General features: G+C 51.0%; 1 protein-coding gene across 2 annotated transcripts in view; it reads left to right on the top strand.

Moving 5' to 3' along the window:
- Positions 1–5,245: 5,245 nt before the first annotated feature.
- Positions 5,246–17,367, top strand: part of TSPAN9 (tetraspanin 9) — a 206,199-nt gene continuing 194,077 nt past the window's right edge. Inside the window, exons 1-2 of one of the 2 annotated variants that reach the window (XM_055281095.2) lie at positions 5,246–5,362; positions 11,559–11,625. The gene's annotated coding sequence lies outside the window, so the exon portion shown is untranslated. The remainder of the gene's footprint in view (positions 5,363–11,558; positions 11,626–17,367) is intronic. The other variant, XM_055281096.2, reaches the window with a different exon arrangement.

The raw sequence follows: 17,367 nt of genomic DNA, 5'->3' as shown, positions 1-17,367 counted from the left end.
CTTCCGCGGTCGCCTGGGAAAGCATTTTTTTTTTCCTTTTTTTCTTTTTCTTTTTTTTTTTTTTTTTTTTTTTTGTGAGATGGAGTCTTGCTCTGTTGCCTAGGCTGGAGTGCAGTGGCGCGATCTCTGCTCACTGCAACCTCCGCCTCCCAGGTTCAAGTAAGTCTCCTGCCTCAGCCTCCGAGTAGCTGGGATTACAGCCGTTGGCCACTAAGCCTGGCTAATTTTTTTGTATTTTTAGTAGAGACATGGTTTCACCATGTTGGTCAGGCTGGTCTCAAACTCCTGACCTCAGGTGATCCGCCCACCTCAGCCTCCTAAAGTGCTGAGATTACAGGTGTGAGCCACCGTGCCCAGGTGACTTTTTTTTTTTTTTTTTTGGACGGAGTCTTGCTCTGTCGCCCAGGCTGGAGTGCAGTGGTGCGATCTCGGCTCACTGCAACGCCCCCCTCCCGGGTTCAAGCGATTGTCCTGCCTCAGCCTCCCAAGTAGCTGGGACTACAAGCACCCGACACCACGCCCAGCTAATTTTTGTATTTTTAGTAGACACGGGGTTTCACCACGTTGGCCAGGCTGATCTCGAACTCCTGACCTCAGGTGAGCCACTCGCCTCGGCCTTCCAAAGTGCTGGGATTACAGGCGTGAGCCACCACGCCTGGCCCAGGCGATTTTTATAGATGTGGAAACTACTATTCTGTACTGGTAGACATGAGGGTGGACTCTTTTTTTTTTTTTAGACGAAGTCTGGTCCTGTTGCCCAGGCTGGAGTGCAGTGGCACAATCTTGGCTCACTGCAACCTCCGCCTCCCAGGTTCAAGTGATTCTCCTGTCTCAGCCTCCCGAGTAGCTGGGATTAAAGACGCGGCTAATTTTTGTGTTTTTAGTGGAGACGGGGTTTCACCATGTTGGCCAGGCTGGTCTCGAATTCCTGACCTCAGGTGATTCACCCACCTCAGCCTCCCGAAGTGCTGAGATTATAGGCGTGAGCCACTGCACCTGGCAGAGAGTGGAACTCTTCATACATTCTACCTCTCACTGTACCCTCACATCATCTCCATGTCAGAGGGGTGGTGGAAATCTCTTCAGGTGGAATATTCCTCCGAAGTAACTTCGTGCTTTACAGTCTGGATGGAGCAGTAGTTAACTGTGCAGGCCCTCCAGCCAGACAACCTGGGGTTATATCCTAGCTTAGTCATTTACTGGTGAAATGACCTTGGAGAAATTACTTAACCTGTCTCAGCCTCAGTTTCCTCATCTGTAAAAATGTCGGGATGGTGATGCTACTACCTACCTCATGGTGTTGTTGTGAGGATCAATGGGTTAGGACATGTAAAGTACTTAGAACTGTGCCTGGCACATAAACAGTACATGTTAGCTGTTAGCTGCTTTGCAAGTCACTTGAAACCTATGGCCGAATATGAAGTGTTGGCCGAACCCCGCTCCGGCAGCGTGCACTCTCGCCACTAGGTGTCGCAATTCAGCAGGCACAGTCCTGAAGCTTGACTTGGGGTGGTTGGCTGGGACTTTAATTTTAGCCTATTGTCATTTTTGATTTGATTTGGTGATTTCAAGGCGATAAACTGACATGCTATCTTTTGAAGTCCCTGGGGATCCAGAAATTCCAGCAGAGTTGCTGACATCCAGGCCTGGAAGGAGCTGTTTGGAGTCCTGCCTTTGTTCACAGTTAAAGTGGCATATAATTTATCATCCACACCAGGATATTTCGAGAGTGAAAGGGGGACTATTAGGAACTATGCCAGGACAAGAGGAGTAAGTAGGATGTGCCCCCGAAACCTAGATACAGTCACCCTACCTCTATCTAACCTGATAGATGGTACTCCTCAGCATTTTTTGGAATCTCCTCCAGGAGGGAAACGCAATGACATTTCCTCAGAAGCCTGGTATGATAAGCGGTGACTTCATGCATTTGTAAGTCCCTTCCCCAAGAGGGTGGTGCCTCATCGTCAGGTTTACTTGCGTTTAGTCCTCCGTGGACACGATCAGTGTGTCTGCTTCACAGACCACTAGTCACCTTTTTGTCCTTTATGCTGAATAATCCCATCTCCTCTACAGCTTTTCTTCAGAGCTTCCTTCCAGCTGTCAGCCCCTCGGAGGCACTGAGGCAATCATCTCTGAACGTGGTGAAGGAGAGTGAGCAGTGAAGCCATTTTCCGGGCTATTGCTGAGGGATTTCTTCTAAGATTTCATCCATCTCTAAGACTTCAGAATTCCAGTATTTCAGATTTGCTCTAATTAATTAATTAATTTGAGACAGAGTCTCACTCTGTCACCCAGGCTGGAGAGCAGTGGCGTAATCATGGTTCACTGCAGCCTTGACCTCCCGGGCTCAAGCAATCCTCTTACCTCAGCCTCCCGTACAGGCATGTGCCACCACACCCATGCACGCCTGGCTAATTTTTGTATTTTTAGTAGAGATGGGGTTTTGCCATGTTGGCCAGGCTGGTCTTGAACTCCTGGGCTTGAGTGATCCACCTGCCTCAGCCTCCCAAAGTGCTGGGATGACAGAAGTGAGCCACTGTGCTCCGCCTATCTTTGTTTAAAGGGCAGGAGGACTTTGGGAGGCTAAGGTGGGAGGATTGCTTGAGGCCAGGAGTTCAAAACTAGCTTGAGCAACATAGTGAGGCCTCTGTCTCTACAAAACAAAAAAATAAAGACAAAACAAACAAACAAAAACCCCAATTAGCTGGGTATGGTGGCATGCACCTGTGGTCCCAGCTACTTAGGAGTCTGAGGTAGGAGGATCCTTGAGTCCAGGAGTTTGAGGCTGCAGTGAGCCATGATGGCACCACTGCCCTCCAGCCTGGGTGGCAGAGCAAGTCCCTGTCTCAAAAACAACAAAACAAAAACCAAAAAGGGCAGGAGGAAGCTAGCATTTGTTGAGCAGTTACCACACATCACATGTTGTGCTTTTGCTCCATCATCTTGGTCAGCCCATCAACCCTGTGGAATTGGTTTTGTTTTTTTTTTTTTTTTTTTTTTTGAGACAGTCTTGCTCTGTTGACCAGGCTGGAGTGCAGTGGCATGATCTTGGCTCACTGCAACCTCCGTCTCCCAGGCTCAAGCAATTCTCCTGCCTCAGCCCTCGGAGTAGCTGGGATTACAGGCATGTGCCACCACGCCCGGCTAATTTTTGTATTTTTATTAGAGACGGGGTTTCACCATGTTGGCCAGGCTGGTCTCGAACTCCTGACCTCAGGTAATCCACCCGCCTCAGCCTCCCAACGTACTGGGATTACAGGTGTGAGCCACCGTGCCTGCCCCCGTAATTGGTATTCTTATGCCCCATTCCACAGGTGAGAAAACAGGCCTGAAAAGGTCCCAGCCCATAAAAGCAGAGCCAGGATTCAGACAGGTGTGTCTGGCTCCCAAGCCCTGCAGCTACTCCCTCACCAGGCTGCATCCGATGGTCTACCAGTGAGTTGGCTTGCTGGCAGACAATCCTAGTACATCTCTTTCCCTCTCTGAGACCCAGTTTCCTCTTCTGGAGCCTGGGCAGAGTTGGGTACATGTACCCAACTCTGCCGCAGTGACTGGAGAGACTGGGGCTGGTGGGGGTTCCTTGGGAAGACTTTGTTAGGGGTATTGAACAAGGCTTTGCATGAAGCAAAATGTGGAAGGAGAATATTTTCCTTGTGGGGAAAGGGAGATCAGAAAGAGATGGGTTATGGGTTTAGTCTAATAGACAAAAACAAGATGGCATGTGTGTGAGGAAAAGGGGCCCAGAAGATGAGTGGAAACTTCCAGCCTAATTAGCAGAAAGCAAAAGTGACCCTAATGATTATAGGCAGATTTTAAAAACTTGTCCCCAGTCAAGCTTAGTGCAATGGTAGGGCACGTGGGAAGCACAGCATACAGTTTCTTTAAAATTTTTTAAATTTTCACTTTTAAAGACAGGGTCTCCCTCTGCTGCCCAGGCTGGAGTACAGTGGCATGATTCTAGTTTACTGCAGCCTCCAACGCCTGAGCCTCAGCCTCCGGAGTTGCTGGGACTACAGGGGTGTGCCACCACACCCGGTTAATTAAAACTTTTTTTTTTTGAGATGGGGTTTCCCTATGTTGCCCAGGCTGTTCTTGAATCCTGAGTTCCTGAGCTCAAGCAATCCTTCCACCTGGGTCCCCCAAAGTCCTGAGATTACACACGTGAGCCACCGCACCTGGCCTAGAAGACATTTTTGATGACAGTAATGATGAGAAGAGATGGCGTTTTAGTGCTCTTTGGAAACAAGTTTCGGCCTTCTAGCTTTAAGAATCCGGGCCTATAATCCCAGCACTTTGGGAGGCAGAGGCAGGAGGATGGCTTGAGCCCAGGGAGACCACCGTCTGTACAAAAAAAATCAATAACTTAGCCGGACGTGGTGGTGCGCGCCTACAGTCGCAACTACTCTGGAGGCTGAGGCGGGATCACTTGAGCCCAGGAAGTCGAGGCTGCAGTGGGCCGTGATCGCACCACTGCACTCCTGCCTGGGCAACAGAGTGAGTTCTTGTCTCAAGAAAAAACAAAACAAAACAAAAAAACCCAAAAAACCAAAAAACACACAAAATCCAGGCCTGAAAAAGCGCCGGGCCAGACATGCCTAGGGGGAGTTTCTCCGGCCTCAGCGCACCCCTCCCGCACACAGTGCCCTGGAGCCGCCCTTGGAGGCCGCCAGCTCCCGGGGAGGCATGGCTCTTTCTGCAGGAGGTGTCTCAGGTAGGCTCTAACACACACCCGCGCTGTCAGCATCTCATACAATCCGCCCGAAACGCCTGGGAAGGGGTTCGTAGGTGTGGGGGTGGGGTGGCGAGGCCAGGCAGCCTGGCGCGAGGGAGCGAGCTGAGGCCTGGGCCAGGACGGCCCTTGGGTGCCGTGTGGGCGCAGAGCCCAGGAGAGCGCACTGCCAGGCCCGGACCTCCCCGCCCCTACCCTGGGAAGAGGCCCGTTCGCCGCAGGGGGAAGGCGTGATCATAGCACCTCGGAGGAGCGGCCGGTCGGGGCATGCGGGCGGCGGGGCGGGGAGGGAGGCTTCCGGAACCCCGAGAGGGCACCCGTGCCCCGTCCCCGGGCTCCCCCTCCTTTAACGCAGGGGACCCAGCCTGGGGCAGTGCAGGGCACTGGCGCTGGCGCCCCCCTCAGCCCTGCACTCCTTCTCTGCCCCGCCCCTCCCCACTCCGCCCCTCCCCGCTCCGCCCCCCGGGCAGCCCAGCCCCTCCCCACTCCGCCCCTCCCCGCTCCGCCCCCCGGGCAGCCCAGCCCCGCAGGCTCGCCATTCCCGGGCAGGCCCCGCCCCCTGTTTCCGCTGGCGGCGGCGGCGGCGGTGCTGGAGCGCGAGCGGAGCGGAGACCCCCAAGTCCTGCGGGCGCGGTGAGTGCGGCCCGGGCGGCGGGCGGCGAGGCGGCTCTCGTGAGCGTGCAGAGTTGCGCGGCCTTGAGCCGGCGCAGGGCGGGCTGGGCACCCCCAGGCCGGGACCCGAGAAGGGGGAGCGGCCGGGGGCGCCCACGGGAGGCGGTGTGGGCAGGGCGGCGGTGGGACGAGAGAACGAGGAACAGAGTAGGCGCCGTGCGGGAAGCGGGCCGGGAAGGGGCGGATGGGTGCGGGGCCCGGGCACTGAGCGAAGTGGGGTCCTCCAGGGGATGGTTCCGAGGAAGACCGTTTCAGAAAGGGAGTCCCCGGGGCCGGCAAGGGTTTCCAACTGTGTGACCCAGTGCACCGCTTGGGACAGTCTATACAAGGACCCCAAAGAGGGCCAGAGGGCCTTCGGACTGGGGATATGGCCTGCAGCCCCCCGGCACCCGCGACCACTCCCTGGGCCACTGCTGGAAGATCAGCACTAGGAGTGACAGGACTCTGGCACACCCCGAAGTTGGAGATCTAGCCCATCTGTGCATTCAAGTTTGGGACTTCAAAAAACTTTCTTGTGGTTTTTAAAAAAAGATCCAAACAAGAAACTGGCTTGTTGTAAGAGCAGTATTTGTACTTGTACATCTGGGAACTGGGGTCTTGGATCTCCTCCCTCTTTGAAAAATATACGAGTCACCTCTTCATCTTCCCCCAAATGCTTGTATTGTCTGGGGAAGCTTGGGCTAGTATGGGATCCCTTGAGCTACCTTTTTCTCGCATCACCAAAATGGGGGGTAAGAAGGCAGGGGCTTACCACTCTTGGTTCAGAGACCCAATCTCTCATTATGTGCGCGTGCCCTTCTGACCTGCAGCTGTCCTTTTCCCTGGGGTGACTCAGGTATTTCCTCCTCCAGGAAGCTTTCCTGGACTAGTGGAGAAAACTGAAGACTCATGCGAGGATCCCTATATATACCTGCCAGCTCCCTTCTCTTTACTGAAAATAGCCACAGAGAATGTTGAATATATGCTTTGCTATAGAGATACACAGCTAGCTTGCCATCATAAGTAATGGGGAGGGGAGGAGAGGGATTATGGATAATTTCAAACAATAGCCTGGACAAATCATTTATATTTAGCTAAGGAATGCAGCCAGAGAGGCAGACCATTACATCGGCTTCCTACCCTCGGCTTGCTCTTGGCATGGCTGATGCAGCTGGGCTGTGGGTTGGAGGGAGAGTATTGGGGTAGATAAAACTTGAAGTGTAATTCAGTTCTACTCTCACTCACTGAAGACCCCCTGTGTGCAAGTCCCTGAACAGGTGAGAGTAGGATTTTTTTTTTTTTTGGTCTGGTTTAATCAGATTTTAATATTCTGGCAGGGCTTTTTAAACCTATGAACAGATATTTAATATTAATAACTAGTGTTGATAAAGTAATTCATAGCTGGCCAAGTGTTTTCTATGCACATTACATTAGCTGTATATAATTTTATTTAATTCATACATAATCTTCTGAAGTTTGTTACTTTTTTTTTGAGTCTCACTCTGTTGCCCAGGCTGGAGTGCAGTGGCAGGATCTCAGCTCACTGCAACCCCCGATTCCCAGGTTCAAGCGATTCTCCTGCCTCAGCCTCCTGAGTAGCTGGGATTACAGGCACGTGTCGCCACGCCCTCTAATTTTTGTATTTTTAGTAGAGATGGGGTTTTGTCATGTTGGCCAGGCTGGTCTTGAACTCCTGACCTCAAGTGATCTACCTGCCTTGGCCTTCCAAAGTGCTGGGGTTATAGGTGTGAGCCACCACATTGGCTGAAGTTTGTTACTTTTAATTTTCTTCTTATATGTTAGGAAAATGATACTCAGAGAGAATAAGTATCTTATCTAAGGTCACAAAGCTCATTAAGTGAAAGAAGCAAAACTTGAACCCTGGCTTCTGACTTTCCTGCCTTGTGCCATCTATTCTGCCATCTGCCTCTCTGCCCTTCTTCTATTTTATTTATTTTATTTTTTGAGACAGACTTTTGCTTTTGTTGCCCAGGCTGGAGTGCAATGGCACTATCTCGGCTTACTGCAACCTCTGCCTCCTGGGTTCAAGTGATTCTCCTGCCTCAACCTCCCAAGTAGCTGGGATTACAGGTGCCAACCACCACACCTGGCTAATTTTTGTATTTTTAGTAGAGATGGAGTTTCACCATATTGGCCAGGCTGGTCTCAAACTCCTGACCTCAGGTGATCCGCCTGCCTTGGCCTCCCAAAGTGCTGGGATTACAGGCGTGAGCCACTGTACTCAGCCCCTTCTTCTATTTTTTTTTTCTTTTTTTTTTTTGAGACAGGGTCTTGCTTTGTTGCCTGAGCTGGAGAACAGGGACGCAAGCAGCTCACTGCAGCCTCCAACTCCTGGGCTCAAGTGATCCTCCCACCTTAGCCTCCCGAGTAGCTGGGACTATAGGTGCAGGCCCCATGCTCAGATAATTAAAACATTTTTTTTTTTTTTTTTTTTTTTTTTGTAGAGACAGGGTTGTGCTATGTTGCCCAGGCTGGTCTCTGGTCTTGAACTCCTGGCTTCAAGCAATTCTCCTACCTTGGCCTCCCAAAGTGTTGGGATTACAGGCATGAGCCACCACGCCCAGCCCCTTTCCTCTATGTTGAGCCTTGTCTTCACCTGGCACCACCTATTTGTGCAACCTTGGGCAATTTACCTCCTCTTTCCAACTCCCTGTTTTGGTGGTATATTGGATTAGAAATATTCTAGAGTCTCTTCCAGCATCAGATAATTAACAGTGGAAGATATTGGCAGCCACTCAATCAATTAGGAAGTGTGCTTTATATAAAAAAATTTTTAAATCGTGGTTAAAAAAACACTGAATGTAAAATCTTTTTTTTTTCTTTTTTGTTTTTGAGATGGAGTCTCACTCTGTCTCCCGGGCTGGAGTGCAGTGGCATAATCTCAGCTCACTGCAACCTCCGCCTCCTGGGTTCAAGCGATTCTCCTGCCTCAGCCTCCCCAGTAGCTGGGATTACAGGCGCCTGCCACCACCCTCGGCTAAATTTTGTATTTTTTTTAGTAGAGACAGGGTTTCACCATGTTGGCCAAGCTGATCTTGAACTCCTGACCTTGTGATCCACCCTCCTCGGCCTCCCAAAGTGCTGGGATTACAGGCATGAGCCACCACACCCGGCAAATGTAAAATCTTAAGTGTACATTTTAGCCATTTTTAAGTGTACAGTTCAGTAGCATTAAGTATATTTACATTGTTGTGCAACAGAGCTCCAGAAATTATCTTATCTTGTAAAGCTGAAGATTTAATATTCATGAAACAACTGTTTCCCCCTCCTCCCAGCCTCTGGCAGCCACTATTCTGTCTGTTTAGCTTTATTAAGCTCCTGCTGTGTGCTTAGTAAATGCTGACCTTGAGGAATTAATCGGGAGAGTTGTGGAGAAGCAGCCCAGCTTAGGTGGGAAGCCCTTGAACATGGGGTGGCTGGAGGGAGTGCCCCCTTGTCGCAGGCCTGTAACCCCAGGGCCAGCCAGCACTGTTGAGTGAATGAGTGAGTGGGTTGGGACTTGGGCAGGTGCCTTCACCTCCTTTAGCCTCAGCTCCCTGCTTGCAAAGTGAGGGTAACAATACCAAGTACTCAGGGTGTTGTGAAGGAGCCATGAGCTGATGTATGTAAGGCACGTAGCTCAGGGCCTCATATACAGCAGGTGTGCAGTAAATGGTGGCTGTTATTTATAACCTCGTGGAGGAGACTGGACTAATATGCTTGGAACAAGAGAGGACAAGACTTCTTTTCTCTACCATGAGGGCCCAGTCTGCAGTGGTTGTCATCCTCACTGACTAAGAGGGAGTGGATCTCATCCAGGTGCATTTGCCTGGCATTCAGCATCCTGCCCATCTAGCCTTATCGCCACTCTTCTCCCTCCTGGAACCCTTGGTTCTAGCCAGACTCATCTCCCAGGCATGCTTTGCGCCTTCCTTCTTGGCCCCTTAGTTCATCCTCTTCCACCTTCCTGGATAGTTCTTCCATCCTTCTCCTCCTTCAAGACTTTTCTCATGTCTGAGCTCCTTTCAAGACCCTGGCATCCCATCCCAAATGAACCTCTTTTTCCTGGGAACTCCTATGGCATTTTCTGTCTTCGTTTTGCCCCTGGCCTTTATATACTTCCTTGGGTGGTTCTCTAGTGAACTCCACAAACAGTGTATGTGTCACATGTATAAGAGTCTGTGCTGGGCTGGATGCAGTGCCTCACATCTATAATCCCAGTACTTTGGGAAGCTGATGCGGGAGGATCACTTGAGCCCACGGATTTGAGACCACCTGGGCAACATAGGGAGGCCTCTGTATCTAAAAAATCGTGTGTGTGTATATATATATATAACTATATATATATATATATATATATATATATATATATATGCCAGGTGTGGTGGTACACACCTGTGGTGGTACACACCTGTGGACCTATGGTCCCAGCTGGAGGTGGAAGGATTGCTTGAGTTCAGGAGTTCGAGGCTTCAGTGAGCCGTAATTGTGTCACTGCACTCCAGAGCAAGAATTCTGTCTCTTAAAAAAAAAAAAGTCTATGCTAAGTTCTGATGCTGCAAAAATAAAAAAGATAAACGTCCTTATCTTCATGGGGCTTATAAGCCAGTAAAGAGTTGAGAAACGGGTTCAAAAGATGACAATTCAAAGGACAAGGTGAATGGCTTCTAAGAGCAGAATGTTATGTGGGTTGAAACAGTTCAGTCACCTTGATTGAGGAGCACCATTTCATGCAGCAGGTGGTGGTGGACACGAACCCCGGAGAAGAGCTTGCATTTCAATGGTAGGAGGAAGGATCAGCCTGGGGCTAGGCGCTGAGAAAGTTGATTGGTGCTTGTGAATGGTGCAGGTGGGCCAGGTGTGGCATGTGTGCAGGGAAGCCATGGAGGAGAGATTGGGCAGGTAGATAACAGCTGTATTGTGGGTGGCTTTCAAATCACCAGCCAAGAACTTTATCTGTCCATTCATTCTTCCAAGAGAACTTGAGTGTCCACCATGTGCCAGCATTAAACTGGTGCTGTGGAGATAGCCATCAACCTTGAGAGGCCCTGGGAAGTTTGCAGGTTTTGAGCAAGGGTAAGAGAAGCAGGGCTGGGCTTAAGGAGGGTAAATCTGAGGTCTGTGAAGAGGGGGCGTCATGGCAGGGAGAGTGGCTGAGCACTTGTGAGGAATGGTGAGGAGGCAATGAACCTGAGACATTTTGGAAGTAGGATCAGGATCATTTGTAACTTGATTGGATGGGGAGGTGAGGATAGGATGAAGGTGAAGGGGAATTGAAGCTGATTCTGTGCTGGGTGATTGTGAAAATGCAATGCCATTTGCTGTTTCCAGTAGGTATTGTTTCGTCAACTAGATTGCAAGCCCCTTCAGGGCATGGATTCTAAGTCCCTCTGATGTTCTCCTTGACCGTGAATTCACTGCTGTGAGGCACAGAACAGAGTAGGCACAGTGGACCCCTCACGATCTCAAGAAATGAATCTTGCACTTTCTAGCATCCCAAATTTGTATCCACAGCAATATTTGTTCATGGGCCTGGCTTTCTCTGGAGTCATGTTTCTGCAGAGTCAAATGTTTCCTGTATATATCCTCACACCCCAAGTTAACTGCCCTTTCGGTTTCTGCTGCAGTTTTATTTCTCACTTGATGGCTATTTTCCACCAAGTTTTTATTGCGCCATAAGAGTAACTTTGAATGTGGTAGAGATGAAAACAACAAGGTGGCCCGTTCCTTTATATTGACCTCATAGCATATGCGATGCAAACACATCTCAGTAAGTTTACACACTTTTACATATCTTGAAACTTTGGGTCACTGTGAGTGGCCAAAATTGTAATATTAAATCCTTGGATGACAAAGGTCTACCCCAGGGATGACAAATATATGGCGGGGATTCTGTTACTTCTGTAACTGCCCATGGCAGACATCACTAATCAATTGCAGCTGTCTTTTCTGCTGGGCCAGGGCTTGGGTTCTGCTCATAATGCCTTGGGTACCCACCACCAACTGAATGGCATTAGCACACTGCCTTCCTGTTTGCCATTTCTGGCCTTCTCCATTTGTTGAGTGAGCAGTTTCTTGGTAGGGGACTGCTGCCCCAAAGAGTGGTCCGTGATGGACAGAATTCACCCTAGAGTGGCTTCTTACCAAAGTGATGACCTAATTTTTTGCCTTCCTGCAGGAATATCCTGGAACCTTCTTTTATTTGTCAGCAGCCAAGGTGTTTGCAGGAAGTGCAGAGAGAACAGGTCAGTGTTGGTCCAGGTCCATTGTGGGGCAGGGCCTCTGAACGTTTGTGTGTTATAAACTCCATCTGAAGTCAAGGTCTTTCTTGCCCTTTAACTGTGGGTTGGTCAGGATAGAAGAGGATGCTGACATTTTCTAGTTGTCCTGCCCTGACTCCTGGCTTTGATTTTCTAAGCTCCTTAAATTGGGCTTTGGGGGCCAGGCAAGAATTATCTCCTCCCCACTATTTCTGATTGGTGGCTGATGGTACTCTTAGATTCTTTCTTGGCCACCCCATTTGTGTGGAGGAAGCCTAGGGAGAGGCCTGTAACTTCCTGCTTCCTGTCTCCTCCCAGCAGGCTTGGGAGCCAGGGTGGAGGGGCCTCCCACAACAGGCCAGAAGAGCAGATGCAGGAGTCCTGGCCAATCCTCAGTGTCTCCATCTTGGTCTGCCCACTGCCCTCCACCAGGACCCTTATGGGGCCCTCTTCTCTGCTCCTCCAGGCTCCTGGGGGTCTTGCTGATGTTTTGTTCATTGTTCCTAGCACTTGTGCATCGAGGCCTCCGCTGTGCCAGACTACAGACCAGGCAGCCAGACAGTGGGGGTGGACGGTGCTGATTCAGGTTCCTTTGGGGTGCTGTTTACTGACCTGGGCCTTTTTATGTTTAATTTATGTGTGTTTTCTCCTGCAGCTTCTCCCTGTTGGGTGATTTGTAAAATCTTACCTTCCCTGAACCCAGTGGTGTAGTCGGTGGAGCAGGGAGAGGGGGCGGAATGGTGCTGGCTGGTGGCTCATCTTGCCAAACATTCTCTTGTCTGTGAGTTCCAGCAGGGATTATTTGGTTCCCCAAGAGTGGCCAGGAACCTCTTATTGTCCTGCCATGCCTTGTACGTTATATTAGGATGCCAGTATTCATATTTGTCATCATCATCAGTCTCAGTTTTAGACCCTTTACAAATGTCCACAACCAATTTAACTTAATCAGATGAAGTTATAATTTAAATCTTATTTAACTTTCACAAAGGTCCCATGGGGTAGCTGTCAAGTCCCCCTCCTTTACCAGTGGCAGCAGGTAAGGCCCACATAGTGTTAGCCAGAGCAGGGGCTCCAGCCCAGATGCTATGACTCTGCAGCGCCTGCCTTTTCTAATGCAGACCTGCGGCTGTTCTTAACTGACTCTGGGAATCCGCTCCAGGTCCCTCCCTGAGCCTGCTTGCGGCAGGAATGCCTGAGCTCCCATTTTAAGTCCTCCTCCCGCCTCCCTGGGGCCCGGATGGGTGTCTGCTTTCATTCTTGCAGCTCTGGGATTTGAGGCACCGCATATCACTGGATGGTGCAGTGCAGCCAGGCACGTGGGCTTGGGTGGAGGAAAATTAGTTTGGTGAAGATCAGGCAGCAGCCATCCAGGTGCAGTGGCTCACGCCTGGAATCCCTGCACTTTGGGAGGCTGAGGCAGGAGTTCAAGACTAGACTGGGCAATATAGAAAAACTTTGTCCCTATTAAAAAAAAAACAAAAAACAAAAACCGGGCGGCAGAGAGGGAAGGGCTTAAGGACAAGGGAATGACCATCCTGCTGTGCGGCATGTCCCCCACATCCTGTGGGGCCTGTTCCTGGTGGGCCCTGACAGACAGAACTTGGTGAAGGGCTCCCCAGGAGGCCTGTATGGCCGTGGGGAGACACAGATAGCCCCTGACATCACCAGCCGTGTCTATCCAGATGACTGTCTTTCTTCTGTGCGTCTGCGTTGAAACCCAAGTGAGGGAGACGTGAGCGAAGGCCTCAGTAGACAGGATGTTGATCCTCTCTGATGGCTGTGGCTCCAGGGGGCTTTGGTTTTGCCATTTCTTGTCATGCTCTGGAGCCGTGCTCTGGGATGTTGACCAGCTCTGGGGTGGGAGGTTCTTGTCCTGGCTCCTGCTCCTACCTCTAACTGCTGTGCGAACTTGGGCAAGTTGATTGCCTTCTTCAGGCCATTCTCCTCACCTACAAAGCGGCAGGTTGGGTGACCCACTGCCAAGGTTCTTTCTGGCTCTGCTGGAGGTGGTTTCTGAGGTGGGATGAGTTGGTATGCCTGGGTTTTGGCTTCCAGTCCGTGGGCCTGCCTTCTGCCTCTGACTGGTGCCTTCTCGGCCTCTGACCTGGAGGTGGATGTAGGAGGAAAGAGTGAAGTTAATGAGTGAACTGGAGATGCTGACTTCTGATAGGAGCCGGACTGGGGGTGGAGGTTGTTTGCAGAGATGATCCCCTGCCCCGTGAGTGGCGAATGGCGGGATCCTACTGCCTGACTTCTGTCCTGTGCTGACGGCTCTGCTGTTGATTTGGTTCTAACTCTTCTTTGTGCCCCTGCCTGAGGCAGTGAGGAGTGAGCCTCCATTGCTGGACCCCAGCCCTGCATGTTAATCACTTCAACTTCAGTCATAGCCACAGCATAACGAAATGAGAATATCTGCCTGGAGCAGGTTAGCTTCCAAACTCTCTCCTTGCTCTCAAACCAAAAGCATAACCAGAATTTTAGCCTGAACCAGGAGGGTGCTCTTCAGAATGGGAAGGAGACAGAAGAACCCCTTTACTGGCATCTGGAGTTGGGAGCATGATCCTCTCTGCATTTCAGCCCAATACTTTGGAGCCAAATGTAGATTTTTTTTTGGCCTATTGTTTAGTATTATCTGTGCTTTGATTTACCACACCCCTTCCGCCCTCTGTTTTCTCTCAAGCTCCCTTGCAGTGGATGGCTGGAAATTGATGATACTTGGAATATTCACTCACTTTCTGAGAGTCTTGTGACCATTTCTACTCTCAATGATCATCATTTTTAAAACATCTGATCTTGTGATAGGAACAGGAAAGGATGGGGTAGAGAGCAGTCCAGGGGGTCTGAAGAGTCAGGAAGCTCAGTAAGTGCCCCCTGAAATCCCCCCACCTGCTGGGGAGGCTCTGCTGTTATTGCAGGAAGGCTGGAGGGTCTTGTGGCCTTTGGGGTACAGGATCTTGGTGAGGCCTTGGCCTTGGCCTTAGTAGCTTAGGGTTGCTGCTAACTCTTACAGCACGTTTATGCAAATTTGAAAAATGGCCCTTCTTCAGGTTACAAGCAAAAATTAAAGTGAATATGTTATTGTGCAGCCAGAACAAAGTCCAGCTGTGTCTGAGGCAACCCCCTTGAGCCCTCGTGGGCAGTGACCCTGGCTGTGCGCACACTTGCGGGCACACTGCCTCCAGTCATGGGGTGCACATGTTGCTGGGAACACTCACAGTCTGGTCCCTCCCCTTGCAGTGTGGGGAATGTGTCAGGTTCAGGGTCAGGGAGAGGGCCTCTAAGGACAGTGAACAGGTGAGGGAAGTGAGCTGGGGTGGGAGGGATTCTCAGAGCAAGATTGAAACAGGGTGCAGCCATGCACATGCGTGGGTGTTAGTGACTGTGCACACACTTGCCTTACATGTGTGCTGGGTGTGCTTGCATGGGTCTCTGTGGGAGGGCACTCTGCATTGTTTTGGCACTTACTGGAGGGGCCCATGGGTGCACTCTCAATAGATGAGTATAGGCCAGACTCAGTCGCTCAAATCTGTAGGCCCAGCACTTTCAGATGCCAAGGCGGGAGCACTGCTTGAGACTAGCCTGGACAACATAGTGAGACCTCGTCTCTAATAAGAATAGAAAAATAATTAGTCAGGTGTGGTAGTTAGTGTGTGCCTGTAGTCCCAGCTACTCGGGAGGCTGAGGCAGGAGGATTGCTTGAGCCCAGAAAGTTGAGGCTGTAGTGAGCCATGATTGTACCACTGCACTCCCAGCTAGGTGACAGAGTGAGACCGTGTCTCAAGGAAAAAAAGGGGCTGGGCATAGTGACTCACACCTGTAATCCCAGCGCTGTGGGAAGCCAAGGTAGGCGAATCATGAGGTCGAGAGTTCGAGATCAGCCTGACCAACATGGTGAAACCCCATCTCTACTAAAAATACGAAAATTAGCCGGGCTTGGTGGTGTACACCTGTAATACCAGATACTCGAGAGGCTGAGGCAGGAGAATTGCTTGAACCTGGGAGGCGGAGGTTGCAGTGAGCCAAGATCAGCCACTGCACTCCAGCCTGGGCAATAGAGCAAGACTCCATCTCGGAAAAAAAAAAATGTCAGTATATACCTGTGATGTGAGTGCCTTCCCCTTAGAGGGCAGGGTAAAACCTGGACACAGTACCTGGGAACTCTGCTGACAGCCTCTCCCCTGGCCACCTGCCAGTGTGGAGACTGAGGCTTGGGGGCCTGAAGCTCTCTGACAAGCCCTGGGAGTGGCAGTGCCAGGGACAGTAGGAGCAGATCCTGCCTCAGCAAGTCCCCAGCCCCCTCTCAGGGCCAGGCTGTACAGGAGGGCTCACAGGGGCAGGGTGCCCAGCTGAGTTTGAATGAACTGTGTCTTTCCGGTGTGTGAACATGCAGAATGATGTGTTTTGTTTTAGAGAAAATTGAGGTAGAGGTCTGGGCTTGCAATTTTCCACTTGTTTTAATCCTGGGAGATTCTAAACAGCTTTGTTTAAAAACTGGACATACGGATTGCAAAGACCTGAGTGAGGAAGAGCCATTGGGTCCCCCAGGAAAGCAATTAGGTTTGAAGCCAGAGTTTGGATTTGTTCGACCATTTTGAGTGCTGTCTGCAGCATGTGGGACCTAGAGGCGCTTACATCATCACCCATGGTGTGAGTCACTCCAAATTAGCAGCCATTTCAAATTGGCTTCCACGGACTTGCTGCTGGGGATGGGTCGGGTTGGGGGCGAATCTCCAGGTCTGGCTGTCACCCGTCATCCAGGCTGTGGCCGGCAGAGAGGGGAGGGGGCTGGAACAACCTGTCTTGGCTCAGCCTGCCCCCACTGTTGGCCAGAGAAGCTGGAGCTGGTGGTGGCCTGTGTCTGTGAAGGTCTCCTGGACAGAGCAGTTCGTGCCCGCAGTGCAGGGAGAACACTGGAGACCATGCAATTCAGGGCAGGGTTGGTGGAACTTTTCCTCGGCATCCATATGAGAAACTCAGAGGGGATCAGGCTGGGCCTTGAGGGAGGGCTGGGATTTAGGGAGGGAAGAGAAAGGTCTCTGAGGGGTTGTAGTGCCGGCCGCGAGCTTGGTTGGGGTGGGGACAGGTGTGGCCTGCAGGAGAGGGTGAGCTGTTCCCTCTGGGGCACCTGACATACTGCTCGGAGCAGCTCAGGCGTGGGAGGCTGGTGGTGGGAGCCAGTGTTGGTCTTTGAACAGTGGAATGACAGGATGAAAAGGGACATTGTAGGCCGGGTGTGGTGGCTCATGCCTGTAATCCCAGCACTTTGGGAGGCCGAGGGGCGGATCACGAGGTCAGGAGATGAGATCATCCTGGCTAGTACGGTGAAACCCTGTCTGTGCTAAAAATACAAAAAATTAGCCAGGCGTGGTGGCAGGTGCCTGTAGTCCCAGCTACTCGGGAGGCTGAGGCAGGAGAATGGCATGAACCTGGGAGGTGGAGCTTGCAGTGAGCTGAAATCCCACCACTGCACTCCAGCCTGGGTGACAGAGCAAGACTCCATCTCAAAAAAAAAATAAATAAAAGGGACATTATAGGAAAAATTAGATTGTAGCAGAATTCAAGGTGAATTTTTTTTTTTTTTTTTTGAGACGAGTCTTGCTGTGTCCCCCAGGATGGAGTGCAGTGGTGCGATCTCGGCTCACTGCAACCTCCGACTCCCTAGTTCAAGGGATTCTCCTGCCTCAGCCTCCCAAGTAGCTGGGATTACAGGCATGTGCCACCACGCCT

This window comes from Symphalangus syndactylus, chromosome 5, assembly GCF_028878055.3.
Source record: "Symphalangus syndactylus isolate Jambi chromosome 5, NHGRI_mSymSyn1-v2.1_pri, whole genome shotgun sequence".
Classification (NCBI taxonomy): domain Eukaryota; kingdom Metazoa; phylum Chordata; class Mammalia; order Primates; family Hylobatidae; genus Symphalangus; species Symphalangus syndactylus.
This window is presented reverse-complemented; position numbering and strand designations above follow the sequence as displayed.